General features: G+C 38.9%; 1 long non-coding RNA gene and 1 pseudogene across 3 annotated transcripts; both read left to right on the top strand.

The window, feature by feature from the left end:
* Nucleotides 1–876: 876 nt before the first annotated feature.
* LOC149119279 (uncharacterized) lies at nt 877–8,886 on the top strand. 2 transcript variants are annotated; one of them, XR_016228776.1, is made up of 3 exons: nt 877–1,287; nt 8,111–8,379; nt 8,596–8,886. It is a non-coding gene; the product is annotated as an uncharacterized LOC149119279 (long non-coding RNA). The 2 variants fall into 2 exon arrangements; XR_016228777.1 differs by lacking the exons at nt 8,111–8,379; nt 8,596–8,886 and adding exons at nt 1,376–1,469; nt 3,083–3,278.
* A 7,856-nt stretch (nt 8,887–16,742) lies between these two features.
* On the top strand, nt 16,743–19,624 carry LOC149119278 (cyclin-G1 pseudogene; annotated as a pseudogene). The gene has a single exon (XR_016228649.1). The product of XR_016228649.1 is annotated as a cyclin-G1 pseudogene (transcript).
* The last annotated feature ends 417 nt before the right edge of the window (nt 19,625–20,041 follow it).

Below are 20,041 nucleotides of genomic sequence, written 5' to 3'. Positions count from 1 at the left end.
TGTGAAGTCTTCAATAGTGTCACCATACAATGCAGCAAAGATGTCCATATAATTTACCCAGTTTATGTGAAAATACATATTCCACACTATCCAGCTTGAACATAAATGCAATAGTTTTATTCATATTGGATTTCACAGGTATGAAACCAAGATGCCCTGCAGTAGATGAACAGATAAACAAATTGTCACACAATGTGGGGACATTTGAGGCACAACTGATGTGACAACATACAAAACCACTGGGATGCAGATAGTGGGCTGGATTGGATTCATAGAGGCCCAGAGCCAAAGGAAGACACAGGGTACAGGTCAATAGCATAGACACCTGACAGAAGCAGCAGCTTTGGAAAGACACAGGGTGGTACCCAAAACTGCCAAAAGTTACTCTGTAAAAAGAAGTGTTGGAGATGAAGGAGCCCGGATATAGGTTAAATGGAACAGGGAAGAACTTGGACAAGGATCTACCTCTCCTTCTGTCTCATCGACATTGTTCTGGAGGTATAGTCAGGGAAACTGACTGAGGAACAGGAAATATTAGGTAAAAGGGTCAATTTTTCACCAAGAAAACCTTGATATATATAATAGAACATAAACAAATATAAACTGATGAGAGGATTAAGCAAGATTCTTGGGTTCAAGAGCAATATATACAATGAAGGGTGTTACTAGGCACAAGAAAAAAAAATAGGCAACATTTTTGAAGGACAAAATACAGACTAGGAAACAAATCTCTAGACAGATCAATGAGACCAAGAAATAATACTCAACCGTTTTCAAATCAGTACTAAAAATCTCAAACTCACAGAAAAATAAAAACAAGAATATAAAGAAAAGACCTAGAGCCCAAACACTGCGTAAACCGTAACTCACGGAAAACGTTTAAGGAGCCCCGAATCACAGGATCACAGACAATGGAACAAGGAAGTATTTCAGGAGATGGTCTGGAAGGTGTCGGCCCCCTTTGCTGTGGGAGTGTCCTGTCCCAGGAAGAGGAGAGACAGCTTCAAACTTGAGCCCAAGGCACCCACCGTATTCCCCCAACACAGCACAGTCCCAAGGCCCGCAGGCTGCATCTGATTGGCTGCGTCTCCTCTGACGCCATAAGTGCGCGCCATTGTGTGACCTACCCAAGCAGGTTGGCCTGGGCAACGCTGTGTGAATCTTCTTTCTGGGCTCCGCCATTCTTTGCTTCCGGGCTCTGCTCCTGGTCGCGGCCTCCCGTGATCAGCCTTTCCGCTCCCTCTTACAGAGACCTCAGGACCGGGACTCCTCAGAAGCTGGAAAATGGTGAGTGAGGTCCAGTCCCGTCAGGCCGCAGGATGTGAGCTGGGCCACAGCCGGATCCCTGAGAGTCTTGTCCTGGCCCTGTTTGCAGTGACGGTGGCTCAGCTCTGGAGCCCCGAATCCGCAAACATTGTTGATGAGGACAGGAAGGAACTTAGAATTCAGACTTCAGATCTGGCTGTCACGTGAGTGAGAAGCTGATTTGCGGGTCCTCTGTCCCACCTTTCTCTTTAGGGATGACCGGAGTCTCCTGAATTGCAAACAAGGTTTAATGTCAGTAACCCGGTCCTGTCAGTGTAGCTCTTCCTAGGGCCCTGCGTAGCTTTATGTTAATAATAACACAAGATCTCAAACCGGGTAAATTATGAAAAAAGGGTGTTATTTGACTCAAGGTTCTGCTCAAGGTTGCGAGGTAGCATCTGGCGATGGCTTCTTGTTGGCAGAGGCTTGGGGTGCCGCAGAAACCATGTGGCCAAATAAAGGGAGTGCTGGTGTGGCCAGGGCAAAGTGACTTCTACAGCAGACCCTCTGGAGATAGTCCATTAATCATATGAATAGATTGAGCCTAATCATTACTTGGAATATTCCACTTGGTCCCATCGATTATGTTCTTATACTTGGAATTAAAGTTCCCCATGAGTTTCTTTTTCTTTTTTTTCTTAAAAAAAAGATTTATTTATTTATCTGAAAGTCAGAGTTATACAGAGAGAGGAGAGGCAGAGAGAGAGAGAGAGAGAGAGAGAGAGAGAGAGAGAGAGGTCTTCCATTGGATCGTTCACTTCTCAATTGACCACATAGCTGGAGCTGCATCGATCCAAAGCCAGGAGCCAGGAGCTTCCTTTGGGTTTCCCACATGGGTGCAGGGGCCCAAGCACTTGGGCCATCTTCTACTGCTTTCCCAGGCCATTGCAGAGATTGATCAGAGTGGAGTAGCCGGGTCTTGAACCTGCACCCATATGGGATGTTGGCACTTCAGGCCAGGGTGTTAACCCACTGTGTCACAGAGCCAGCCCCAAAGAGTTTCAGAGGGATAAACCATATTCAATAAAGAGTATGAAGCCTGCCCACCCCCCCCCCCAAAAAAAAAGATCTCAGGGCCATTTCCCTGGCATAGTGAGTAAAGCTGCTGCCTGCAGTGCTGGTATCCCAAATGGGTGCAGTTTCCAGTCCTGGCTGCTCCACTAATGCTCCAGCTCCCTGCTAATTCCTCTGGGAAAGCACTTGGCGATAGCCCAAATCCTTGGCCCTTGCACTCATGTGGGAGACCTGGAAGAGGCTCCTGGCTCCTGGCTCCTGGGTTTGGATTGGCCCAGCTCTGGCCATTTCAGCCACTTGGGGAGTAAAGCAGCAAATGGAAGACCCCTCTCTCTCTTTTTGTTTCTCTCTCTCTCTCTCTGCCTCTCTGTAACTCTGCCTTTCATATAAATAAATAAATCTTTAAAAACAAACAAAAAATCAGTAAAAATGTCCAAATCTCCTCCCATGTTGCCAAATGCTAACTGCTCCTTGAAGTTCACAACACCATCAATGATTTTCTTTATGGCATATTTCATTCAGCTTCAGTTAAAACACTATTGCTAAAATAATATTGTCTTTTTTTCCCCACAAGAAAATTCCTTAACCTTTTAAAACACTTATTTTCTGTCTATGAACCTATCCTATTAGAGGAAAGCTAAGAATGCTTACCTGACACACAAGTGTAAAGAGATCTTTGTTTAAAATGGGTATTTGTAGTAGTGGTTAAGATGTTCCTAGGACTCCCACAGTCCCTCTCAGAGAGCCCGGGTTTGCATTCCAGCTCTGCTTCCAGCCTAATGTTCACCTGAGGAAGAGGCAGTGATGGTTCAAGTACTTGGGTCCCAATCACCCACATAGGAGGATCTGATTTAATTCCAGCCTCCTGGCTTCAACATGGGCCAGCCTTGACTTTTGCATGCATGTGAGGAGTGAACCATTTAGTGGAAGATCTCTCCATGACTGTCTCTGCAGCTCTACTTGTGAAATAAAATACATTTTTAAAAAACTGTCCATTTCTTCTTATCTCCCTTAAATGCAGACATCTTATTAAAATGTCATCAGTTTGAGAATCCCCTCGGAAGCTTTACAGGGCAATGTCTCCCTAACACACTCCTCTCTTTCCCTTGTCCTGAGTTGTGGGTGATGACAGATTTTCCAGGGGCCAGATCCCTAGGAGTATCAGGTGAGTGCCAGCCCCTGGCTGTTTCTTCCTAAAGAACAGTAGTAAGAAGGGGGACATTTGATGTCTCTAAGGCAAAGGGTCTCTACTGTATACCCTCCATCAATGTTGGTAACCCATTGGGACACTAAAATTTCTTCTCCCAAGTTCAGTTCCCACTATGGGAGACATATTAGTGACAGCTAATTTGATGCTGATATTGAAGGGGCAGGGCAGAAATGAGTTATGCCCTCTAGGTTCTATCTGCCTTATGCAGGAGGGAAATCTTTTGTAAAGGTAAAGAAAGACCTGACCTAGCTAAGTGGTGCCAGATTTGAAAAGCAAATGCACATGCATTTTGCATCCACAGATTTGGTTTAATCAGAGTATAATTTGTCAATTTTCAATGTCTAGGAAGATCAGCTTCTGTTGGCTGAGAAAGTTTAAATTTGAGATTATTTTCATGACTGGTATAATAAAAATTTTATTTGAATTTGTCATTTTTGGCTCAGAGATCCTAAGACATCTGGAATTTCCTGAATGGTAGGCCTGGCTCTGTTCCTGCCTAACACACACATTTCAGATGGTAGCTACGTCTATGTTAATGAGATGACTCTGGGTAGGATCCCTAAATAACATCAGAATGGGGACAGGGCATCAGAAAGAGCCAATACTTGCTTTCCACTGGCATCTTCATGGGGCTGCATGGTGCTTATTTTTATATTTAGTCTATGTCTTTATGTTTGCCTTTAAAATATATTTATGCATCTTCAGTTGATATATAAAATATCATATGTCTTTTATGTGATGAGAACACTTAAAATCTAATTTCTTCATTATTTTCCTTAGTAGAACACATTGTTATTAACTATTGTTATCATGTTGTACAATGTACATTTTCAAGTTATTCTTCCTATGGAGTTGAAATTTATTCTCCTTTGAGCAACATGGCCTCGAATCCCCTCCATGTCTCTTTAAATTTAAATAATTTTCCTGTGGATCCAAAGTTGGGTCTTGGTCTTAATTGAACTGTGTCAGTCTCTTAATTGGAGTAATTAGTTAATACACATTTAAGATGATGATTGCTGTATTTGGATTAATATGCAGCATATTTGAAATTGGTTCCCCTTTATTATAATTCTTTCTAAAAGTCTTACTGATTTGTATTTGTTTGAAAAAGATCTAGAAACAGAGGAAGAGAAAGATCTTTTTTTAATTTTTTTTTTGACAGGCAGGAGTGGACAGTGAGAGAGACAGACAGAGAGAAAGGTCTTCCTTTTTCTGTTGATTCACCCCCCAATGGCTGCTGCAGCCTGTGTGCTGTGGCCAGTGCACCGCATTGATCCATAGCCAGGAGCCAGATGCTTCTCCTGGTCTCCCATGTGGTTGCAAGGCCCAAGGATGGGCCATCCTCCACTGCACTCCCAGGCCATAGCAGAGAGCTGGACTGGAAGAGGAGCAACTGGGACAGAATCTGGTGCCCTGCCTGGGACTAGAACCCGGTGTGCCGGCACCACAGGTGGAAGATTAGCCTATTGAGGAATGGTGCCAGCCCGAGAAAGATGTTATCTAATGTTTTAGTCTCTGAATGCCTGCAACAATTGCAGTTAATTCAAGCTAAGCACAGGAGCCAAGAAGTCCTTCCAGGTTTCCCACATGTGTGGCAGAGATCCAAACACTAGAAGCATGAACTGCTGCCTGCCACAGTATGCATTAGAGGGAAATTGTATCAGAACTGGAAAAGCTGTACTCAGACCTGACATTCTGATATGGGATGCGGTCATCTGAAGTGGTGTGTAAAATGCTCCACCCAACACCCAGCACTGTCTTTGTTCATAAAGTTTCCCTAGTTTTCTCACTTATCACTTTATTTTTTTAAGATTTATTTTATTTATTTGAAGGGCAGAATTACAGAGAGGTAGAGATAGAGAGATAGGTCTTCCATCCACTGGTTCACTCCCTAGATGGCCGCAATGGCCGGAACTGCACCGATTCAAAACCAGGAGCTAGGAGCTCCTTTTGGGTCTCCTGCATGGGTACAGGGGCCCAAGGACGTGGGCCATCTTCCACTGCTTTCCAAGGCTATAGCAGAGAGCTGGATCGGAAGAGGAGCAACCGGGACTTGAACCGGCGCCCATATGGGATGCCAGTGCTGCAGGCCAGGGTGTTAACCCGCTGTGCCACAGTGGCGGCCCCTTATCTCTTTATTTTTCAAAAGATTTATGCATCTATTTTATTTATGAGCAGAGAGACACACAATGTGAAACAAGAGGGAATTGCCATCTGCAAGTTCATTCTCCAAGTTCCTGTGTGATAATTGTGATTTTCCTGGACAAAGATATAAACCAAGAAATTAATCTATGTCAAAGATTGAGATGGCAGAGATGCAAAAATCACGTCATTACCTACTTCCTTCCAGGGTATGCATTAGCACAAAGTGGGAATTGGGAATGTAGCCAAGACTAAAACACTGGACTCCAGTGTGGGATGGTGGCATTCAGAACTCTCTCTTAACCACTATACAAAAGGCCCACATCTTCTCACTAAAGTTGAGCATTCTATTAAGATGTCAAGGATATATGCTTTCTAATATTTTAAAATAATTTCTCTAGAGTTTGCAGTGTACATTATCAAATAACCCAAACCCACTTTCAAGTAACATGCTATTTTTTAGGTAGTGCAGATAACTTTTAATAGAATTTTCCCAATCCCTTCCTCCTACCTTCTGTATAATTTGTCATTCCTTTTATCTATCAGAAGTTGTAACGACTGAGTTGATATCATTTTGGATAAACCTTTTTTTCTGGTAAATTATGTAGAAACAAACAAAGTGAATTCCTTTTTGTACCTTCACTTAATTTTTTAAAGATTTATTTATTTATTTGAAGGGCAGTTGCAGAGAAGCAGAGGTATAGTGAGAGAGAGAGAAAGAGGGAGAGAAGTCTTCCATCTGCTGGTTCACTCCCCAGATAGCCTCAATGGCCGGAGCTGTGCCGATCTGAAGCCAGGAACCAGGAGCTTCCTTCTGGTCTTCCCATGTGGGTGCAGGAGCCTAAGGACTTGGGCCATCTCCCATTGCTTTCCCAGGTCATAGCAGAGAGCTGGATTGGAAGTGAAACAGCCAGGACTCAAACCGGTGCCCATATGGGAAGTGGGCACTGCAGGAGGCAGCTTTACCTGCTACACCACAGTGCCTGTCCCTACTCAGGTCCTTTTACTGGTTAACTATATTGTTTCTTGTTGCTACTGTGCAGTTTTTCCAGTTCTGTATGTATTCTGTGTATCAGTCCTTTGTCAGATGCATAGTTTGCAAATGTTTTAGCTCATTCAATTGGTTATATCTTCATTTTGGTGGCTGTTTTGTTTATATTTTTGTTTTTGGTTTTAGGAATCTTCTTAGTTGATATCAAAATTATATATTTGTGTTTTTATTGCCCACACTTTTGGGATCTTATTCAAAGCTATTGCTTATGCCAGTGTTGTAGAGTTCCCTGTCTTCTTTATGAGATTTATGTCTTACATTAAGTTCATTGAGTAAATTTGTTTTTTGTGTAGGGTAACATTGGGGCAGTCTCCTTTCAGTCTTCTGCATACGAATACCCATTTTCCTCTGGACAATTACTGAAAAGATTTCTTTCTTTAGTATATTTTTGGAGTATCTGTCAAATGTAAATTATCTGTGGATGTATGGGTTTCTTTCTGGGACCTCTATTCTGTCCCATTGGTCTATGTGTCTGTTTTAATGCCAGTGGTTATAATATCTGTTATAAAGTAATACATATAATATATGTATTATATGTATATATATATGTATTATATATAATATATATTATATGTATTATAATATATTATATTATATTATATTATATATAATATATATATATATATTATATGTATTATATATACATATATATGTATATATGTATACATATATATATTATAAGATAAGAGTCGGAGAACTCAAGGGCTTCCATAGCCTTGGAAACTCATGACTGGAGCATAGGGAGATTACTGATGCCATAAACAGGAGTGTCAATTTGTAAAGTCAACAACAGGAGTCACTGTGCACTTACTCCTCATGTAGGATCTCTGTCCTTAATGTGCTGTACATTGAGCGTTAATGCTATAGTGAGTACTCAAACAGTATATTTCACTTTGTGTTTCTATGGGGGTGCAAACTGTTGAAATCTTTACTTAATGTATACTAAACTGATCTTCTGTTAAAAAAAAAAAAAAGAAGAAATTGTCAATTCCCAACTTGACTCTCACTGGGATTAAACATGACAATAGGTCTGATCTGATTTCATCATCATTTAAAAAATCATCTATTATTTTTCACTTTATGTTTCTGTGTGGGAGCAAACTGTTGAAATCTTTACTTAATATATGCTAAACTGATCTTCTGTATATAAAGAGAATCAAAAATGAATCTTGATGTGAATGGAAGGGGAGAGGGACTGGGAGAGGGTAGGGTTGCGGGTGGGAGGGACGTTATGGGGGGGAAGGCATTGTAATCCATAAGCCGTACTTTGGAAATTTATATTCATTAAATAAAAGTTAAAAAATATGATTTTGTATGCATTAATATAACCATATTTACCTTATCTCAGTCTATTTGTTTAACATTTTTATTTATTTATGGGCATGCAGGGATGGAGATGAGAGTAAGTTCCAGAGTGAGAGCAAGAGAATGAGGAAGAATGTGTGTGTGAGGGAGAGAGAGGGAGAGAGAGAGACATCTCCCATCAGCAGGCTTCTCTCTCAAATACCAAAAATGCTCATGGTAGGGCTAATTCCTAAGTGGTAACTCGACTAAAATCCAGATCTCCCACATTGGTGGCAAGGACCCATCAATTTGAGTCATCACCTGTTGCTGCCCAAGGGTGTACACCAGCTGGAAACCAGAATCAGAACTCAAAGTAGGATTCAAACCATTATGTTAAAGGGAGGGAGGGAGGGAGGGGGGATGGGAGGGGATGGGAGAGAAGGGAAGGGAAGGGAAGGGAAGGGAAGGGAAGGGAAGGGAAGGGAAGGGAAGAGAAGGGAAGGGAAGGGAAGGGAAGGGAAGGGAAGGGAAGGGAAGGGAAGGGAAGGGAAGGGATACAAGGAGACAGACATGCTAGCTCACTCCACAGATGCTGGATGATGACAATACCCAGAGCTGGTCCAGGCCAGAAGATGGCAAATCAATCCAAGCCACCTCTGTGGGTGACAGAGAATCAACTATTTGAGCCATCACCTGCTGCCTCCCAGAGTTTGCACCAGCAGGAAACTGCAATCAGGAGTGGAGTTGGGACTCCAATCCAGGCCCTCCAATAAGGGATGCAGCTGTATCAAGTGGCATCTTAATTGCTATGACAAAGGCCTGCCCTGTATGTATTTTATTAATTCCAAAACACATTGTTACTATTGTTACATTAAATGGATAAATGTGTATTGAAAGAATTTTAAAAATAAGAGAAACACATTTTATATTTACCTATGTATTTACCATTTCTGGGCGCTTTATTTCTTTTTTGTGGATCTGGATTTCCATTTGCACAAATTTCCTTCAATTTACAATAAATATTTGTACAATAAAAATTTGTTCAAATTATTGTGTAATTTGTAGCAGATGATTTTTTATTTGTATACCTGAAAAAGCATTTCATCATATGTATGAAAGAAACTTATATATGTGTGTGTGTACACAAATATATATATATATATATATATATATATATATATATATATATATATATATATGTTTCATATATATGTTTCTACTTTTAAACTAAATATAGATGTTATGGTGAGTCTTTCACTCTCATTGTTGGAACTTGGAAATCTCCCAGTTTGGGGAATGGTTTTATCTTGGGCTTCCTAGTTTCACCTGACTTACACACACCTTAATATCCACCAATGCAGAGACCCTTATGCAGATTTATGTAGATCTTTCTCTGGATAGCTTCCTTCTTCCTGATCCACATCTCCCAAATCACACCTGCTTCAGCCTCTGACAACACAAGTTCTACTCAGCCCAGAAGAACCACCTTAGTTTCCATCCTCCTGAGCTACCTTCTTCTAACAGAAATGGGTCCTCTTTTATAGGGGACTCTTGTTTTCTTGCTCAAGGATTATGGACCAAGACTCCTGTTGCCCAATATCTGTATGCATTGGTCTCATTTTTCTGTATTCTTACTGTTTATGGTGGGAAGACAAATCTGGTACCAATGACTTCAACAAGGCTCAAAATGAATAAAGCAGGCCAGCACCATGGCTCACTTGGCTAATCCTCCACCTGTGGTGCTGACACCCCGGGTTCTAGTCCCGGTTGGGGCTCCAGGTATCAGTCCCAATTGCTCCTCTTTCAGTCCAGCTCTCTGATGTGGCCCGGGAGAGCAGTGGAGCATGGCCCAAGTGCTTGGGTCCCTGCACCCACATGGGAGACTGGAAGTATCCAGCTCCTGGCTTTGAACCGTCACAGCACCAGCCTTAGCAACCATTAGGGGAGTGATGCATCTTAGAGGCAGCGATTATGGTCTCAGTGCTTGGGTCCATTTCACCCACCAGGAAGATCTTAAAGGAGTTCCTCACTCCTGGCTTATATTTGATCCAGATTTGGTTGTTGTGAGCATTTGGGGAGGGAACCAGCAGGTGGGGGTTCATCTCTCTCTCTCTTGCTCTATCTCTCTCTCTTTTTAATACTAAATAATAATAAAAGACTCAAAAGATTTTAAAAATTCCTACTTTTAGAATTCATTGTTGAAAATGACCAATATGAGAAGGTAAGTGTTCTTTTAATTCCATTGAAGGTAATGATTATTTGATGTTCTGCCAGTATACATATAGAATTTCTCCCCATTCTTAAATTTGACTGTGTTTCTACTATATGTCTTCAGATGTTCTACTCACTAAATTGACTTATAATATAGCCAACTCTTCCACATTACAATATCACTTTATAGAGTATATACATATGTACCATAACACATTTCAATATTTGGGGATAATTCCTGCATTAACTCATGATGCTAAGTGGATTTTTTTTTTTGGACAGGCAGAGTGGACAGTGAGAGAGAGAGAGACAGAGAGAAAGGTCTTCCTTTTCCATTGGTTCACTCCCCAATGGCCGCAGTGGCCAGCGCACTGTGGCCAGCGCACTTAACTGATGTGAAGCCAGGAGCCTGGTGCTTCTCTTGGTCTTCCATGTGGGTGCAGGTCTCAAGCACTTGTGCCATCCTCCACTGCACTCCTGGGCCACAGCAGAGAGCTAGACTGGAAGAGGAGCAATTGGGAAAGAATCTGGCACCCCGACTGGGACTAGAACCTGGTGTGCGGGCGCCTCATGAGGAGGATTAGGCTATGTAGCCGCAGCACCGTCCATCAGGCTTCCATAGCCTTGGCAACTCATGACAAGAACCTAGGGAGATTACTGATGCCATAAACAAGAGTGTCAATTTGTTAAGTCAACAACAGGAGTCACTGTGCACTTATCCCTCATGTAGGATCTCTGTCCTTAAAATTCTGTACATCGTGATTTAATGCTATAACTAGTACTCAAACAGTATTTTTCACTTTGTGTTTCTGTGTGGGTGCAAACTGTTGAAATCTTTGCTTAATATATACTAAATTGATCTTCTGTATATAAAGATAATTGAAAATGAATTTGATGTGAATGGGATGGGAGAGGGAGCGGGAGATGGGATGGTTGCAGGTGGGAGGGAAGTTATGGGGGGGGGAAAGCCACTGTAATCCATAAGCTATGCTGTGGAAATTTATACTTGTTAAATAAAAGTTAAAAAAAAAAAAACTAGTGATGTAACCACAAAAACAATGGTTAAGTTTGTACAAATATTCATCTTAATGCAAGCTATGCATGTGTGTTCATGTAAAACTAAGAACAGAGACATCATGGGAGCAGGTGCTATCCAAATTATCCAACTGACAAACTTGTCAAAACATAATAATTAAGCAATGGTACTGTGGCATATTTTTTAATGCTATATTTTGGATAGGGTTGGTGCTTCATTTAATTTGTGATTCGGTCTTTTCTGACAAATTGAATGAGTTCCATTTGGCAACAGATGAACAAAACTGCTGTGAACAGAATTACCAAAATCATATGAACTATAAAATTGCTTTTAGTTTAGCAGTTTGATACCAAGATATCAGACATTTAAAATGAAATTTTTAATATTTGATAATATTAATTTACATTTAAAGCATTTTAGATAAAAATAGATTGAATTTATTTGAAAGCAGAGTAAGAGAGAGAGAGAGAGAAAGAGATAGGGAGAGAAAAAGATGTCCTCTATCCATTGGTGTACTGCCCAAATGGATTCAGTGGCCTGGTCTAAGCCAGGCCAACACAAAATGCATGGAGCTTCATCCAGGTATCCAACATGATTGGCAGGGATCCAAGCACATAGGTCATATCCCATTGTTTCCACAGCCACATTTTCAGGAAGCTGGATCAGAAGTGGAGCCACTGGCCTCAAACTGGTACTCATGGGATGTCAACATCAGGTGCCTTGGCTTTATCTGCTGAGCCACAGCATTGGCCCCAAACCACAAGTAATGTATTTCAAAATTAAACTCTGGAAATTATTAAGAATCTATTCCTACTGCCAATTCTTCTCTGTCACTCTGCCTTTCAAATAAATAAATCTAAAATTTATTTATCACAGTGGGATGGGCTATCACTTGCAAATTCCAGCTGCTCCACTTTCATTCCAGCTTCTTTTTTAAGGTACCTTGAAAAGCAGTGGAAGATGATTTAAGTACCTGGGCAACTGCCACCCTGTGGGTGACTGATATTATCCAGTTCCTGACTCCTGAATTCCACCTAAAAAACACCAATGTTCCAACCATTTGGGAGTGAACCAATGGTTGGAAGATCAATTCCCCCCTCACTCTCTCCATCTTTGCCATACTACTTTTCAATAAATAAAGTGATTCATGTTAAAAAGAATGTTATTTGGGATGGCATTGTGGTCCAGCTAGTTAATCTACTACTTGCCATGCAAGCACCCCATATCAGAGTGCCAGTTTGAGTGCTGGTTGCTCCACTTCTGATCAGGTTTCTTGCTAATTCATCTGGGAATGCAAAGATGACCCAAGTATTTGAGCCCATGCCACCTGCGTATGTGAAACCAAGCTTGAGTTTTTGCCTCCTGGCTTCAGCCAGGCCAAACCCTGGCTATTGCATCCATTTCAATTGTGAATCAATGATTGGAAGATATCTCTCCTCTCTCTCTCTCCTCTCCCTATTTATAACTTTTAAATTATGTTAAAATGAATATCAATTTTTGTAAAAATCATGGCTCTATTGAAAACCATCTAAGATCTAATTATGGGTGCTGGTGTTGTGGTGTAGTGGGTAAAGCTGCAGCCTACAATGCCAGCATCCCATATGGGAACCAGTTCAAGTCCTGACTGCTTCACTTCCAATACAGCTCTCTGCTATGGCCTGGGAAAACAATAGAAGATATCGCAAGTCTTTGGACCCCTGGACCTGTGCAGGAGACCTGGAAGAAGATCTTGGCTCCTGATCTTGGCTCCTGGCTTTCGATTGGCAGAGCTCCAGCTGTTGTGGCCAATTGGGGAGTGAACCAATGGATGGAAGGCCTCTTTCTCTCTGCCTCTCCTTCTCTCTTTGTGTAACTCTGACTTTCAAATAAACAGATTTTTTTTTAAATATCTAATTTTGAATATCTATGACTACTAAATTAATTGTATTTATTCTTTACTTCTAAGTAAACATAATGCACTCTTAATGACTAACATGGAGCCGGTCCTGTGGCTTAATAGGTAAAGCTGCTGCCTGCAGTGCTAGCATCCCATATGGGCACTGGTTCAAATCCTGGCTGATCCACCTCTGATCCAGCTCTCTGCTATGTCCTGGAAATCAGCAGAAGATGGCCCAAATCCTTGGGCCCCTACATACAAGTTGAAACATGGAAGTGGCTCATGGATCCTAGCTTGAATTTGTGCAGCTCTGGCCATTATGGCCATCTGGAGAGTGAACCAACAGATGGAAAACCTCTTTCTCTCTCTCTCTCTCTCTCTCCCTCTCTGTCTCTCTCTCTCTCTCTCCCCCCTGTAACTCTACCTTTCAAATAAGTAAATATCTTTTTTAAAAAGACTAACATATCTGTTATTGTACATAATATATGCTCCAATAATTACATAATATATGCATACTACCTACAAGTAAAGCTGCCATACTAATAAATAAGTTTTAATTGTTCAGCATTATGCACAGCTGTAAATTCCAGTAGCATAGCAGTAACTTTAATAAAGCTTTAACAAGCTGACGCTGCAGCTCACTAGGCTGCAGCACCAGCACACCGTGTTCTAGTCCTGGTTGGGGTGCCAGATTCTATCCCAGTTGCTCCTCTTCCAGTCCAGCTCTCTGCTGTGGCCGGAAAGGCACTGGAGAATGGCCCATGTACTTGGGCCCTGCACCCGCATGGGAGACACGTGGCTCCTGACTTCAAATTGGCACCGCATGCTGGCTGTAGTGGCCATTTAGGGTGTGAACCAATGGAAGGACGACCTTTCTCTCTGTCTCTCTCCCTCACTGTCTAACTCTACTTGTCAACAAAAAAGAAGCTTTAACAAAGGAAGATAAAATTTACAAAATGGTGGGAAAAACAAATACACTTATTTCTAAAGTTGTAGATTTTGAATATTCAGAACAGGAAAGCTAAGTATCCCATTGCCAGAATAACCCATATTGTGGACAGAATTGAGCTCATTTTCCATCCCAATACAACAAAGGATTTGGGGTTATAAGGAAAAAGAAGTTCACACATGCAGAAATTTTAAGAAAAACAATGATAAAAGGTGAATTAGTGTCATCTAAAATACATAAGAAATGACAGTATTCCACCAATCTCTGAATATTTTAACTATAATTGATTAATAATTTTGTTCACTTATATAGCAGAATAGTTATTCCATTTTCCATAAAAGTGAAAAGGAAATATCTAAAAACTAAAGAAACTGATGAAGTAACTTTATAAAATATAATGATGTTATTTGTACACACAGAGACACAGAAAATAAGTACATTTAAATCTTACAAAGGTCATGATAGTACAGAATCTAGTGTACTGCACACAAGATCCTGGATTTACTTACAATCCCAATTCAATTTACATATGAAATAATTTTACACAGTAAGAATATTTTACCTGTTTAAAATGTAACTTTAACTTCCTGAACTACTCTAATATTTTTCTTACTTACCCTGATTCTCAGCAAATACAGGAACATGTCTGTGGAATTAGTCAAGAAAATTGAGTAAATTATTCATCAGAGTTCACACAAAATCCCAGAAAATGCAAATTAGAAATATTTTATATGGACTCCATTCATACTTCCTGATGTAGCAATGAAGTAGAACAAATATAAAATTAAAAAAAAAAAGAAAACTCAATCAGAGTAAGAGAATTTTACTAATGTTCTAGTACAGTTGATTAAAAAAGATCCAAACTGATGGAATACATAATTACCTTTTTTAGAAATCAGAAAGGAGAAAGGATATCTAAAAGCTACTGTGATACCACACAGAAGGAATGGACAATCATAACTTCAACTAGCACAGTAATAGAATAAAAATTGGAGAAAATATTACCTACAAAGTTGAGATGAATCAGTATTGAAAAATTTGAAAGAATTTGAGTGTAAGGAACAAACATGCAATTAACTGGAATAGTGGATAGAGAAAAGTCTGAGGAAAGAATAAAACATGATTTGTTAAGATATATTAATGAAATAATTACATATAAACTTAAGGAAACAATAGAAAACAGGTAGTTAAAACCAAAGTTATAGCTAAGATCAGTGAAAAGATGACCACATTGTACCTTTATATTCTGACCGTTGAAATTCCCATAAATTTGGCATTCTTATTATTCAAGGTTTCATGACCTTTCAATACAAACTAATATATTTCCATTCTAAGTTTTATATATTTTTACATATTTCTGAAATTAGAATGTGCTTAAAAATGATGACATGGTGTAATAGAAATGTTTACACTCTTTGAAGAAATTTTGCCATAATGCCATAATAAAGTTGATATGATCATCTTGGATCATCCTGAAAACACTAAAATTTCAGTTCAAAATCCATCTTTTCAGTTAATATCAATTCATATATTTCAAAAATGTATAAGGAGAGTGTGAACTAACACAAGAACATGACAAAAAAATCAGTTTTTTTTGATTCTAGAAAGAATGAAAATAAGCATTACCATCCATATTACTTTATAACATTATGCCTAGGAAAATGCTGAAATTAATGATATTTAAGAGACAATCATGGTTATTTTCCAAATGTTGGGATGGCATTGGCTTTGATAAATAGGAAATGCATCAAAATATTTCTACCTCTAAGGTAAAAAAAAAAAACCTGAAAAGTAATCTGTTAAAATGCTTTGGCTGGGTCTGGTGTTGTGGCATAGCAAGTAAAGTAGCCACCGGCAGTGCCAGCATCCCGTACAGGTGCTAGTTCAATTCCCAGCTGCCCCACTTCTGATCCAGCTCTCCGCTATGGCCTGGGAAAGCTGTAGAAGATGGCTCAAGTCCTTGGGCTCCTGCACCCATGTGGGAGACCTGGAGGAATCTCCTGGCACCTGGCTTTGAATTGGCATAGCTCTGACCGTTGAGGCCAACTGGGATCTAAACCAGCAGATGGAAAAGCTCACTCTCTCTTTCTGCCGTTCCTCCTCTCTGTGTGTAATTCTGACTTTCAAATAAATAAATCAGTCTTTAAAAAACAGAGTAAATAAAATGTCTTCTCTAACTGAAATTATCAAATGGCCAACATGAGATCATTTAAGTCTAGAAGTCTAGCAGAATGTCTTATTTGCTCACAGTTTCCCATTATTAGAGAAATACATTTCAAACTAATAAGTAGAAGGAAAAGTCAAATCTCCACAAGGACACAAAGCCACACACACACACACAAACACACATTCAGGCATTTTTCAACATAAAACAAAATTTATTATCTGAGAATACTTTTAAAAATGCCTTAAAAATTTTTTTTAGTTTAAAAGTAAACATTGATTCTAAATGTTATTAATGTCCATAAAAAATGCCCCTGAGTAAAGGACAAAAATGGTAACTAGAAAGAAAAGAAAAAAAAAATAAAAATGATAGAAGGAATGGGAGTAATGGATTCAAGTGAAACCAAAAAATTAACTGCAAAATACAGTTTTAAAAATGAGCAAGAGATGGAATCACTGGAAATGACAATCTAAATTTTCTTTGAAAAATCATTTCCAAAGGTCTGCGGCTTGAGACTAATTGAGTCTGCACACGATAATGGCCTCAGAATGACTGCACGGCTGAGGGACTTCGAAGTGAAAGATCTTCTTAGTCTCACTCAGTTTTTTGGCTTTGACACGGAGACATTTTCTCTAGCTGTGAATTTACTGGACAGATTCCTGTCTAAAATGAAGGTACAGCCCAAGCACCTTGGATGTGTTGGTCTGAGCTGTTTTTATTTGGCTGTAAAATCAATAGAAGAGGAAAGGAATGTGCCACTGGCAACTGACTTGATCCGGATAAGTCAGTATAGGTTTACGGTTTCAGACTTGATGAGAATGGAAAAGATTGTATTGGAGAAGGTGTGTTGGAAAGTCAAAGCTACTACTGCCTTTCAGTTTCTGCAACTCTATTATTCACTCATTCAAGAGAACTTGCCATTTGAAAGGAGAAATAACCTTAATTTTGAAAGACTGGAAGCTCAACTTAAGGCATGTCACTGCAGGATCATATTTTCTAAAGCAAAGCCTTCTGTGTTGGCTTTGTCTATCATTGCATTGGAGATCCAAGCACAGCAGTGTGTGGAGTTAACAGAAGGAATAGAATGTCTTCAGAAACATTCCAAGATAAATGGCAGAGATTTGACCTTCTGGCAAGAGCTTGTATCAAAGTGCTTAACTGAGTATTCATCAAACAAGTGTTCAAAACCGAATGTTCAGAAGTTGAAATGTATTGTGTCTGGGCGTACCGCACGGCAATTGAAGCATAGTTACTACAGAATAGCTCACCTTCCAACAATTCCTGAAATGGTTCCTTAATTCATCAATTTGGATCATTGTTATTCTCCATAAAGGAAATTATCAGTGCTATAATTTTCTTTTACAATGGAAGAATTAAAATATCATTTCTCTTCAAAGTAAACAAAATGGAGTTGCAATAGCAAAGGGGAAGTTTCTACACTGATTTGGTCAGCTAATATTTGAAGACATTTAGTATATACAGAACCCTAAGGGTAAGGAATTATCTAACCTCTGATATGTATGTTAGTCATTTCATTAATCAGCATAAAAAAGTATGTCCTCAACAACCCAAGTTTTAAAAGTAGCATTAAAATCATATTTTCTTATTGAACATCATCTTGCTCTCTGAAGACCTAAACTCTGGCTCATTTAAAGATACACTAGCTGAGTAGGACAATAGGACCAAACTTTTGGATATTTGGACTAATTTGAGAATGTTAGCTTATAAGCAAAATCAGTATGAACTTTGATAGTGTATTTAAAGAAAAAGAAGATACAGCCAATCAGTCTTGATGTTGGGTGTCTGGAAACTGCAAGGGCGTCTCAACACTGTAGTTACTATAATATTTGGAATTCTGGGAAAGTAGTTACATGCATAAAAGATAAACTTGGGGTCACTGGATATATATTCTTGCCATTTAAATTTCTTAACTAGTAATAATGATTTACCTTTTTCCATTCAAAATTAAATTAACATTTAACATATCTATGATTATGAAATTTAACCTGAACAGTTAGTTCACTTTTAATAGTAATATTTCACAGATGTCTGATAAGTTGGTTTTTTTTTTGTTGTTGTTGATTTAAGGAGGATTATTGCAGCAACAACAATGAAAACTCTGAACCCTACAGCCCTGAGCTATGGATTCCATGATGTTTTCATGAGTTTAAATTTCAAGCCTTAAAACTTTACAACTAGATGAATATGATGTTCTTATGCTTGGGGAAACTGCCTAATTAGTATTATGCTATAGTGGAATTATGTTTAGATATAAATTCATCTATGAAGCAGTCAAATCAAAGTTAAAAGCATAAATATGAAGCACTAATCACAAGCTTTGGAAAGTAAACTGTGAATCTTCATTTCTTAACATTGATTTAACTTTCTATATTTGATTGATATACTTAGGTAGTATTGAAAATGCTAACCTACATAATTTAAATGTTTTAAATTATGAGGTTTTCATCAAAATAACATTTCACAAATGCACTTTTAAGATACAACAAAGGTTAGTGTTTTAGGCGGTTTAAATGGTTTTCTGTTGCCCAAAATGCGAATAATGTAATCCTGAGAAGGGGACACAAATTTGAAGGCATTTTGTAGCAAGCAAAAAAAAAAAAAAAAAAAAAAAAAAACTTAGTAAGTTTGGCAAGTTCATAATCTTTAATATTTTTTCAAGAAAACAGATGATGTTTGTATGTGTGATAAGATCTTTTATATAGAATCTACTGCCCCAGTCTAGTCCAATCAAGAAAATTGTTTTCTATTAGTTGCTCAAATTATCACTCTGAGGACTTACTTTACTCCACTAAAGTAAGTTCAGACTAGATTTAACACTCCAGAAGTCTTTACTGAGTATTGTTTTCAGAAAATTGTCATTGCTTCTAATTTAGATTAGAATAATATTCTAAAGAATATGCTTTCACTAATGCCCTTACTGCATCTTAAGAAAAGTCAGTCGACACCTTCATAAGTAGATCACTGAGGCAGTGTTCAAGAAACAGTCTTTAGTCAGTCAGTGAATGTGAGGAGGTGTACAGTGTGACGGTGTCATGGATGATTAATGGAGCAGTGCATAGCCTGCGTTCATTCAGAGTGGCTGTGATCATTTCTGACATGATGTTGTGGACAAATACGCAATAAAAAATAAAAACCAAAGAATCACAGCATGTATTATCCTTAATTTTATAACCTGTGTTTTTTGGGTAACTTCAGTTTTCCCAAAAGGCTGGTAATATTTCAGTTATTTGATACATCAGTGTTAACTTTGAGTTGGCAGAGGTAACCTAACTAAATACCATTATCTTTGGTACTAAGTGATATACCTTTCAATAAAGTTATTGAAATGCAAAAAAAAAAAAAAAAAGAAAAAAAAGAAAAATCATTTCCTCTATCAAATCAATAAGAATACTCTCAAAAGTTGTCAATGTATATCTTTCCAAAAATCTGGAAATTACTTAAAGGCTTGCAATAACTAAGGGAATGCTTACTCAAGAAGAGTGGGAGAATTTTGCTGAAAGTAGTGAGATTTGGGGCAATGGATACTTTACTATTCAGATCTTCCTCTCCTCTCCTGCTTGGTAGTATAAAATTTGCTTCATTTATCCACCAAAACTCCTAAGTTCCAAAGTCTGAAACTTGCTGTGTGCTCATCACAAGAGGAAAATCTCACACATGACCTCTTGTGAAGAGTTATGGCCAAAATGCAGGCACATTAAAAATATTGTATAAACTTAGATTCAGGCTATGAGTTTCATGTTTGGACTTGAGCCCCATCTCCATGATTTCTAATTATGAA

Source organism: Oryctolagus cuniculus, chromosome Y (genome assembly GCF_051225735.1).
Source record: "Oryctolagus cuniculus isolate XC-2025 breed Fujian yellow rabbit chromosome Y, ASM5122573v1, whole genome shotgun sequence".
Taxonomy (NCBI): domain Eukaryota; kingdom Metazoa; phylum Chordata; class Mammalia; order Lagomorpha; family Leporidae; genus Oryctolagus; species Oryctolagus cuniculus.
Note: the sequence above shows the minus strand (reverse complement) of the source record. Positions and strands in the feature narration are given on the sequence as shown.